This window comes from Rhinatrema bivittatum, chromosome 7, assembly GCF_901001135.1.
Source record: "Rhinatrema bivittatum chromosome 7, aRhiBiv1.1, whole genome shotgun sequence".
NCBI classification, from domain to species: Eukaryota; Metazoa; Chordata; class Amphibia; order Gymnophiona; family Rhinatrematidae; genus Rhinatrema; species Rhinatrema bivittatum.
In genome coordinates this window covers 142,152,539-142,164,219 of record NC_042621.1, presented here as the reverse complement: position 1 = coordinate 142,164,219, position 11,681 = coordinate 142,152,539, and the positions used below count along the sequence as shown (strand labels likewise).

General features: G+C 47.9%; 1 long non-coding RNA gene across 1 annotated transcript in view; it reads left to right on the top strand.

The window, feature by feature from the left end:
- The first annotated feature begins 887 nt into the window (after positions 1–887).
- LOC115096126 overlaps positions 888–11,681 on the top strand; it is a 35,636-nt gene continuing 24,842 nt past the window's right edge. The window contains exon 1 of the long non-coding RNA XR_003857982.1: positions 888–1,075. This is a non-coding gene — a long non-coding RNA (uncharacterized LOC115096126). The remainder of the gene's footprint in view (positions 1,076–11,681) is intronic.

The window sequence follows — 11,681 nt, the reverse complement described above, 5'->3', positions numbered from 1 at the left end:
CCCCTCTCAGTCCCTAGCAGTCTTTCTTCCTGCCCTGTTCCCCAGCTGCCTCCCTGCCCACCGCAGTCTTGCTCTCCAGCCTCCTCCCAGTCCCTAGTAGTCTTGCTGCCCACTTGCCCAGCCCCATCTAGCTCCCTTCTCACACCCATCCCCAGCAGTCTTGTTTGCTCTCCCCTCCCACCGGTGTTAAGGTCACACTTGCAGCCACTTATATCCAATCTGAGCCTCTGAGTGTCCTTCTGCTGCCGCATATGCACAGGGCCACAAATAGAGCTCCAGCTTGCAGTTCCCAGCCATCCGGTCCAACGCATGCACTCTCAGTTGCTGCTTTTCCCACAAGGTTGAAGGCAAGACCTTGCTTTGAGCCAAAGCAAATCCTGCCTTCTGCCCGTGCTGCACTGCTCTACATCTCGGGGCTGAACTGCCTCTCCAGTGAGGACTGGCCCAGTCATTGTGAGGATCCCCAGCACAGCTCAGTGCTTATTCCAGCAGCATGCCTTGTTATTGGCCTGGAGACTCCAGCCCCTCTCCTCTCTCTCATGTGCAGTTCTATAGAGGACAGGATGCAGCCTTCAAGCAGCTGCTGTTTGTCTCCTGCACTGCTAAAACAGCTAAAAAAAAAAAAAATAACCAAAAGGTCGAGGGCTAGGGATTCACTGAATCCCTTGAAGGCCCTGATCGCACGCCCCTGCATCCTCGAAAATTCCAACACGATATATGCTGGTATTTGATGTTTGCAAATCTGGTTGTTTTGTGCATACTTTGGAGTATGTGCGTAACTTTGCAGATAGGGACACTACTGAAAATGTACTGTATATGCCCGGGGCCGTCAGAAGGGGTGGGCCAGATGATGAGTGCTAGGCCAGGGACAGGGTGCAGGCTGCTAACACTCCATGCTACTACTAAAGCAGCAGTATGAGTTACCTTATGCACTGCCTCGGCTACTGGTGTGCAGCCTCGTCATCAAGGGGGGACCCCTGCCAGTTGGCTGTGTCACCAGAGGAGGACACCCACTCTTCCTACCGTAGCCAGCTGTAAACAGAGGTGGGCCTATATATGTCCCCTAGAGGCAGCGGTAAGTCGATCTGCAGCCAAGCAAACCTTCTTATGGGACAGCAGGTCCTCTCTCTGGGCAGGTATTTCAAGTTATTGCAAGAGTTTCTTTCCTTCCTAACCTAATGTGGGAAGTGTATTATTTTAGTGGTCTGCTACCTTATACTTAACAGACCTAAGTGGTCTTTACAGGAATCTTGTGCTTTTTTTAGACAGTGTATTTATTTATTGCAAAAGTACATTTTTAGCTTACGCATTTCACCACCCTTCCGGCCTGCAACCACTCAGACTCAGTAATATAGTTAATAACTTAGAGTGTTTTGTAATTTTCTGTGATCTCTGTGTGGGTTGTCTGCGTGCTGCTGTCTTCCCATGTGTTTGTGTGCTCTGTGTGTGTATTTGTACATACACAGTATGAGCCCGTTATTCAGTAAAAAGAACTTAAGCCAGATAAGTGACACTGCTGAATGGCTACGGTCATCAGTGCCACTTAGCTGGATAAGTGACTTATTCGGCTAAGTTTCTGGCCAGATAACTCAGGGGTGGGGAATGGGTGGATTGGGGAAGAGTCGAGTTAGCCCGATAAGTTATCCAGCTATCAAACCCCTATATTCATCATTCTGCTATATTTATATATTTATAGCAGAATGATGAGTCACAGGGAAAAAAAAAGGGGCAGAGCAATAGTGGGCAGCCGGCCATTTCGCAGTGGTGTATTTTCGTCTGCCATGGTTGGAGCCACGCTGCCCACTATTGCCTCCATAGTGCCACACCAAAAGGTGGTGTTATTTCCGGCGCTACATCATCGCCTGCAACGGTACTAGAAATAATTTTTTTTTTGCCGGCCTAAAGCACGCCCTAACCCCACCCTAACCACTCACCTTTCCCGAATTTAAATATTACCGACGCGATGCGGAAGTTAGCACATGCGTTAGGACCCTAACGCACGCGATAACAGCCTATCGTATTTTAAAGAATGACCTTATCTGTTTTGGCTGCAGGGCTGTCCTAAAGTTAGCCAGATAAATTGCCGCGCTGCTGAATATCCCAGCTAAGTTAGTCGTATAAGTATATCTGGATAACTTACCCAATATGCACTCACACATGTACAGTTGTGTCCTGTGCCTCTTGTGTTGTGTGTGTGTGTGTGTGTTCATGTACAATACACGTATGCTAGAAAGCGTGAGGGTTTGTGTTGCACAGGTGGCACTGTCTGCATAAGTCTTTATGTGCATGTATAGAGCAGGGTAGGCTGCTAAGAAAAACCCTGTAGATTCCCCCAGACTGGGCATGTGTTTGCTCTGTGTGCTGGTGTATGCCGTCACTTTTCCATGTAAGTTTGTGTGCTGGCTTGTGTCTCTACTTTTATTACAGACACGGAAAAATGATAGTGTCCATCCTTGCTGTGTGGGCACTAGCCTCTATTATGGATGTTCCGGGCATGTTCATGGAATGTGCTGGTTTGTGTCTTCCTTCTTATTAAGTGTGTTTGGGTACGGAAGGGAAATCTATTCCCCAGCATAGTAACAGAGTAGATGACAGCGAAAAAGACCAAAGGTCCCATCCAGTCTGCCCAGTTACTCCTGTCGACACTGGCAAGGCTTTCTCCCAGCTGCGATCTGTAGAGCGTGACTGCCTGCAAGGTACAAGACCCTGTAATTACTGCCTGTGTGCCAGCAGCACAGCAATGCACCAAGAATGCGTTTGAAGTAACCCGTAGTTGCCACTGCTCCTCCCTACTTGGAATTTATTTTTATATTAATTTACCAGACTTATGGTTCCTCAGTCTGGGCTTCATGAGGTCAATGCATTGTTTGAAACGTTATTTGTCTCTGCTTCCTTCCCATAATATTTATGTCTCACCAACAATAATTTGAGAGATGTTTTCATTGCTAGGTTTTATTTTTTTTAATCCTATTTCTTCTTTTTACCTACTTGCTTACAATTTTGGGACCATAAATGCATCTCTTCCAGAAGCATATTTTGGTGTCTTCTCCTTACGAAATCCTTTGATAATTTTCTAGACATGTAGATTTATCGAAAACTACTGCAGTGGCGTTTATGTTAGCAGTTCCTACAGGAACTGCTAACATAAATACTTTCTGGGACTTATGGGAAAGAAAGCGTAATAATGTCAGATAGAGAACTGGGAGTGTTTTATCCTCAGGGCCCTAGGTGAACGTTCGGTCATTCACCTCCCTCCCCTAACTTGGCTCCAGCCCCATGCTCCCTTCTTCCGAGGTATTGGTTCTGGTACAGCTTCCCTCTGATCGTCATGCTGCTGGGAATTTAAACCCCCCCCCCACCCCAAATCTTGGTGCTCCATAAAACAGCTCCTCCCCCACCCAAAGTGCCAACTTCCTCATCTCCCCTAGCTCTGACGCTCCTGCACTTCCTCACTTGCACCCCACACGTCAAACACACATACCTTCGGGATCCTAAAATGTGCCACACCTGTAGGGAGGAGGTAAAGGAGGATAAGCACCAGGAAGGAAGATAAGGTGGAGAAGGCAGAGGAGGAGCACTAGCACTGGGGAGGGATGAGCAGGAAAGGAGGGTCACCAGCTTCAGAACTGGGAGGGGGTCCCTGGATAAAAGTGAAGGGAAATATCATCGGGGGGGGGGGGTTATGGAGGAGGAATGGGGGTGGAGAGCATTGGGAATAGATGATATTGGTGGAAATAGAGCACTGCTGGAGGGAAGGAACATGGAGAACTAACATGAGGTCAGTCAGTGGGATAAGCAATTGGATACTTCCTGTGGAAAGGGAAGGGCAGTGGAGCATTATATCAGGAAGAGGCAGAGCAAGAAGATGGAGGCCTCATAGAGATTGGGGTAAAAGGATGGAAGCATCACCAGGTGTTCAGAGTGAGGAAATGGAGGTATCACTGGGGGAAGGTAGCAGCATCACAGAAGAGGGGAGAAGGCTTGGAGTTGGTGGCATTATGAGGGAAAGGGAGCTGGGGGTTTGGGGGCACAGGCAACATATGGAGAAGGTAAAGTTAAGTTTATGGCTAATCATCATTGTGACCAGGTGGGATGTTGAAGGATGAGCAGGGTTCATTTGCATTGGCTTATTGGCAGAGGTAGAAAGAAGCAGAGAATTAATGTCTTATCATGGAGGGTGGGATTCATGTACATTGTTGGGGGCAGGGATCAACGACATCACTATTTTTTCTTTATGTTCTTTACACTCATAAACAAAGTTATATGTTAAAAATTCACAAATTCCTGTGTTTTTAGTTTAACATTTTTTTCCTCATGTGATTATTTTCCTTTTTCGCCTGTTCCCAGTCTTCCCTTTCCTTTCCTTTTATCTTGCTCATCTTCTCCTGACTGATTCTCTTTCCTGGTTAGGCTTTCTAGCTTCACTTTTTTTTCTGGTATTGTGTGTCTCCAGGGAGGACAACTCAGAACCAACATCAGGAAATGTTTCTTCACAGAGAGGGTGGTGAATGCCTGGAATGCTCTTCCAGCAGGGCTGGAGCATCCCAATAGGTGAACGAGGCGGTTGCCTAGGGTGCCGGCCATTAGGGGGCAGCAAAGAGCAACCATGTGGGGCCATGAGTGGAGCCTATCTCGCTCATGGCCAAGAGGAGTAGAGATTCGGAGGTCTGTGAGCAGCGCCCATCCTGCTTGTGGCCAAGAGAAGCAGAGACAGGGTGGGCCGCAAGCGGCGCCTCCTGTTTGTGTGTGAGAGGGATTGTGTGTGTATGAGAGAGCAATGGTGTTAGTGAGGAGTGAGTCATTGTAAGGGTGCATGTGTGAATGCGACAAAGAACCTAAGTGTGTGGAAGAGAAAGGGGCCTGTCTGAGTGAATGAGGTGGGGGCAGGAGCCGGGGCCTGGACCAAGGGGGGGGGGGGGGTGCAAGGCAGGTCCGCCTAGGGCACCTAATACCCTTGCACTGGCCCTGCCTTATGGAAGAGGTGGTAAAGGCAAAACAATGAGAATTCAAAGGGACATGGGATAAACACTGTAGATCCCTAAAGGGTAGAGGATGGGAATGAAGAAAAGAGCGCATGGGGGTAACTTGCTGGTGCGGTGGTTACTACCCTTAACCAGTAAGCCTTCATACTGTTGATGCAACTCCATCATTGCTTTCTGTTTCTACGGCAGAGGGAAATTGGTTTCAGACAGCAACCAACAAGGACCCCAACTTTTACGGTCTGGGGAAACAAGCATGGAGGTAACTTGCTGATATGACTGTTGTTTTCCAATAAGCCTGATATTTTGAGGCAACTCCAACATTGCTCTCTGCTTCAATGGCAAGCGGTAATGGGGAATTGGATTCAGACAGCAACCAACAAAGGTCCTGACGTTTATGGTCTGGGAAACAGATAAGCATGGGGGTAATCTGCACGGCGCAGCAGATACTACCATAAGCTTGCTAGACAGACTGGATGGACCATTTGGTCTTTTCCTGCCGTCACCCCTGTTATCTCTTCTCCCCTCATTGTTTCTTTTCTCCCTGTCTCCATCGCTTCCCTATCTTTTTCTCCACTTTCCCCTTTATCTTTCCACCCTTTCTATCTTTCCCCTTCACTCCCCAACTTTCCCTCTGTCCTTCTCTCCCTGCTTTCCATCTCTTATGTCCTCTTAGGGACTTCACTCCTGCTGGTCAGGCTGGCCCAGCCATGGACATTTGCTTGTGAAATCCTGCAGAAAAGCAAGACCATGCAGGCAGTGAAGTCAGCCCGACTAGCAGAAACTGAATCAGTTAGCAACTCTTTTTCCCTCCAGGCCCCCCTCTGAGAATGCTGGAGAACTGAGACATTCTTCTCTTATCCTCAGCAATAAAAAAGTATCAAAAAGTAAGCAAAAATCAAGAGGCAAGGGAAAAGATTCAAGAAACTACTGAAACAAAATCTGAAAATGTAAAGTAGTCTGAAACCCCCTATTTTTCCAGTAGCCCTACCTCTGAGGTTTATACTAATTAAAATAAGTACATAGACTCCCAGTGATAACCTTTCTGACCAGGGTTGCCATGTGAGCCAGTTTCTAGAGGGAGACCCTGGCCCAGTCTTGATGATCTGGCAGCTTCCCTGCTGTGCATTGTGGTACCTGTAGTTCTGATATCAAATGGGAAAAAAATAGAACTACAAAGACTACAATGCACCGAGATGTAAGTTTAAAAAAACCAAAACAAAACCAAGGAATGGCCAAAGACTTCTGAAACTGGACCTCTTGGCAGTTCTACTGGCCAGTGTGTGTCTCTGTGACAGACTGAATTCACACTGGCTAAGGCTCAAGCAATTAGTTTATTTTTCTCAGGGTAAGGATGACTCTTCCTGAAAGCCTTCCAGGACAGGTTTCCTATTACAATACTGGATTTCATTTTATATTCCTTCGGGACATGGGGTGTCAGAGGAGAGTGGATGAGTTTCCTAAAAAAGGGCCATTTCTGAGGGATCCCACAAGATCAGAACAGCTTTTTACAAAAATATTATCAATTTAAAAAGTCAATATAAAGGTATTGAAGTCTCTTTCGCTCTGAATGCACACAGACTATTTTTGCTTCCTAAAATGAAAAGTGAGCTTTTTTTTTTTTCCTTTTAGTCTCTTTTTTTTCTCAGCTTCTGGTGAAATCATTGGGAGAACAAACAAGGCACAAACTCATTTTTTCCACCGAACCATCTTCCCCCTATTCCTATTGTGCAATACAAATAAGCCATCATCAAATAATTGCTAAAAAGAAAAAAAAAAAAAGGAAGAGAGCATCGCGACTTCACAGCACAAATAACAGTGAAGGGGATGGGAAGGAGACGCCAGTCCCAAAGAAAATAAAAACCCCCACTGAAGGGATCTGGAGCGACGCTGCCGAGCCTCCGTGCGCGCACTGCTTGCCAGCGGGGAGGCTGGGCTGCCGCCCGGGCGCTACCACAAGAGTATTCTCCTTGTTTGTGGGATATGAACAAGGCTTTGTGCTTCAGCGTGGCTTTGGGGAAGGAGCTCAGTGAAGGCTCTGTGACTCACTCCCGACGGCCCAGACAGAGGGGCACTTGACAGCTTTTTTTCCCCCGAAGCCCTTCCTGTCAGCGCACACGTTCACGCATGCACACTTAGCTAACTACACACTCCCAGCTCTCATGCAGCACTCTGATGCACACATAGGTGCACATGCACACATACACAATCCACAGCCATCCTGTGCGCACGCACACACACACACTCACACTCACACTCCCAGCTCTCGTGCAGCACTCTGATACACACATAGGTGCACATGCACACATACACAATCCACAGCCGCAGCCATCCTGTGCGCACGCACACACACACACTCACACTCACACTCCCAGCTCTCATGCAGCACTCTGATACACACATAGGTGCACATGCACACATACACAATCCACAGCCGCAGCCATCCTGTGCGCACGCACACACACACACACACACTCACACTCCCAGCTCTCAGGCAGCACTCTGATACACACATAGGTGCACATGCACACATACACAATCCACAGCCACAGCCATCCTGTGCGCACGCACACACACACACTCACACTCCCAGCTCTCATGCAGCACTCTGATACACACATAGGTGCACATGCACACATACACAATCCACAGCCACAGCCATCCTGTGCGCACGCACACACTCACACTCCCAGCTCTCAGGCAGCACTCTGATACACACATAGGTGCACATGCACACATACACAATCCACAGCCACAGCCATCCTGTGCGCACGCACACACACACACTCACACTCCCAGCTCTCAGGCAGCACTCTGATACACACATAGGTGCACATGCACACATACACAATCCACAGCCATCCTGTGCGCACACACACACACACACACTCACACTCCCAGCTCTCAGGCAGCACTCTGATACACACATAGGTGCACATGCACACATACACAATCCACAGCCATCCTGTGCGCACACACACACACACACACACTCAACCTGCCGTGACAGCAAACAATAATGCTCATGAACACGTTCCTGTCCAGTTTCCCATACTGTAACAACAAATGTATATTATTCACACAGTCATATATGTACCCTGTTGTACAGATACCATTACACACACTTAGATACCATACAGCAAACACAACCGCACGCGTGAGCAGCTACACACACACACACACACACGTGTAACCCCCTTTTCCGGAGGTCCCCTTCGGGGTCTGCAGGGGTGTTGTGTTTCCCATCTGCAACCCCAGGATCAGTCAGACTCCACCAGAGATTGCCACTGGAGGACCAGAAATGAATGTGGGAGGCCCAGGGGAAGACTTCTCTAGCTTCAACAAAGTTCACTGTCCACACCAAGGATTGGTTCCAAACAAAGAAAATGTTATTGTAGATCCAAAAGGTAAACAGACAATCAGATGAAATCGTGTAATGCTTGACTGGACACTGTCCATTTGAAAACAATCCCTTCAGCCAATTCCCAATCGTCACTGAGTAGGAGGGAGCCTACTCACAGATACCTTCAGCCCCTAATCCTTCAGGACAATTTATTTAATACACAATTCACTCTGCTCCAGCATTCCCAGGAATAATTCTACTCCTTTACTTGATGGGTTTCTTATCCTGATAGGCTCCACAACCTTAAACTGCAACTTGCACTGTCTTCTGTTCCTTGCTGCACCAAGCATGGGTGCCTCAGGAGCCCTTTCTATTCCCCAGACTCCTGGGGAACAATATCCCTGTGTGCCTAGGGGGTCACCTTATATACAGGTCGATCCAGTAAAGTGTGCTCCGTCGGAGCGCACTGTCACCCTGCTCTGGACGCGTGTTTTCCCTTACCCCTTATTCAGTAAGGGGAGGAAAACACGCGGCCCACCCGCGGCACCTAATAGCGCCCTCAACATGCAAATGCATGTTGATGGCCCTATTAGGTATTCCTGAGCGATCCAGTAAGTAAAATGTGCAGCCAAGCCGCACATTTTACTCTAAGAAATTAGCGCCGCCCAAAGGTCGGCGCTAATTTCTTCCGGCGCCAGGGAAGTGCACAGAAAAGCAGTAAAAACTGCTTTTCTGTGCACCCTCCGACTTAATATCATAGCGATATTAAGTTGGAGGTCCCCAAAAGTAAAAAAAAAGTAAAAAAAAAATAAAAAAATTTTGAATTCGGCCCGCGGCTGTCGGGCCGAAAACCGGACGCTCAATTTTGCCGGCGTCCGGTTTCCGAGCCCGTGGCTGTCAGCGGGCTCGAGAACCGACGCCGGCAAAATTGAGCGTCGGCTGTCAAACCCGCTGACAGCCGCCGCTCCAGGCCAAAAGGAGGCGCTAGGGACGCGCTAGTGTCCCTAGCGCCTCTTTTTCCTCGTTTGCACCGCGTCGCCTAATTTAAATACTGGATCGCGCGCACCGGCGAGGGTCCGGTGCGCGCGCCGGGAGAGCGGGCGTTAGTCCGCTCTCCCACGGACTTTACTGGATCGAGCTGATAGATTCTCGACACCTTACCCATCCCCAGGTGGAGAGAATGTACCTTCTACCTTATCTCATCCTTTACTGCACCAACTCCCATCTCCCCCTCTGCTCTCCCTCCCTTAACGGGAAGGATAATTGTAAAGCACTCAGCTCCAGTTTGCCTGCATGAGCTCTGCAACAAACATGACCTCATCCCCCTCAGTACTCCTCCTTTCAGGGGCTGCTTGCAGAGGGCAAGGGTTCTGCACTTTACACAGAACTTCCTAAACTTGGAGTGAACCCTGGACAGCAGGAACCATCCAGAAAGCTTTAGAATCTAGTGAGGAATATTAGAAACCCTGGGTAGTTACAACAACTGTAATTACAAAAAAACAAAGAAAATCCTACTAGAAGAAGATATAAAATTCAACAACAGGTCATGTATGAGGAGATGGAGCTGTGGATATTGGAAGCAGAGACATTCCCGCTGGAAGTCCTCAAAGGTGTAAATTTATATTGTATGAAAATGTTCATGGTTTATTGATTGTGAGTGGTTGGTATTCCCCACAGAGATGCCTATTGATGTACACTTGAAATTTTTCTAGTTGTTCCTTTTTAATGGTATGGGGTTTCATTTGGGATGGAACTGAGCACTCCTAAGTCCTGGATGAGTCTTGCAGCTGCTAGGCAGACGGGGACTTAACACTCATTGTTTCCTACCCCTGTTTTAAGTTGAAGAGACTTGGATGCCTGTTGTTTCTGAGTTTTTCCCTGGAAACTCACAGAGTGATAATGTTTTTGGAAATTGTAGTAAATCATGGTAGTTGCTGCTGCCATACTAAAGAATCAATGGGGTTGTGTGGGTGATGACTCATGGGGTGGAGCTCTCCGAAGTAGAGAAAAACTGGAGTTTCTTGGTACATGATGTAATGTATAAATATTAAATGTTACAGTAGGACCTAATGTCTCAAGCCTCCACTGGATGTTGGTTCTCTTGGTGAATGCACCTCCAAGTAGTGAGACTGGGTATGGTTATCGCTTACTCTCTCTAGATGTTAAAATGTTTGAACTATCTCAAAATGTGTTACTCCGTGTACATGATACATGCACGTTCCACAAATTTTGTTTTTTGGGGGGAGGTCCTTAGGTCCTTACAGATGCTAACCAGCTAGAGGGCATACCACATTTCAGCTCCTCCTCTAGAGGCAGCTTGAGTGGGTGGACCCCGCTTGTAACTAGGGAATGAGAGAAGAATAGGTGTGGTCTTTTGATTTAGCTCTTGAAGAGGAAAGAGCTCCTTTTCATAGGTGAAGAGTTTGGTTAAGGGAAATCCCTGCCAGGCTTATCCTGCAGGTCTGAGGCCACCTTGAGAGTACAGAGAAGATTTTGATGCTGTTAGAGATTTTCGCCAGGTTTTGATTCTGAGGAAATTCTTTTTGCTACCTTCCTCAGCTGGGGCTGTATCAGCTTAGTCCTCAGACCTTTCCCAATAAGATGTCAAGGACAGGAAAAATAAAAGGAACAATTTTGCAGAACAAGGAGCAGACTTGAAGACCCTCCAGGGGATCTTCTCACTGAGACACAGGTGTAGGTTGGGTACATTATCTAAAGTCTTCTGGACCTCAGGTAGGACAGTTTCAACCTCTAAGGGGATTTCCTCATAGCATAGGATCTCCCTAGAGTCTGGGATGCTGAAACTCTCAGTTCAGGAGAGTTCAGAATCACCCAGGAGCCTGAGTCACTGGTACATATACAGAGAAAGGACACTCATCTGTAAGCTTCTTTATTTCACATAGACATTGATTTCTTTTGAAGAAATCAATAAACGTTTTTATTTGAACACCCAGACCTGTATCCTGTTTCATTTGTCTCAGCCAAGCACCACCACATCATCATTTCAGCCAACAAAGAACATACAAAGGAAAACACTGCACCATCTGGGCTAGAAACACTGGTTCCCCCCCCCCCCTCCCCCCTAGAAAGGACTCGCTTGGGGTCACAATGAGGAGGAAACAGGTGGCAAAGGAATACAGTGTTATGACCGCCGGCCGCGGCAGCCCGCGGCCGGGAACAAGTACTCACCCGCGAGGCAGGGTGGACTCGGGGGCTCCTGCAGGAGCAGGGAGCCTCCTTCGGCGTTCCTCTCGCGGCCTTGGCCGCTGCCCGGGCCGGCTGCGGAGCCCAGCAGGGCTGCGATGACTCCTCCCAATTTGTGGCTACATAGGGCCACGCGCGGGGCTGAAGAATAGATT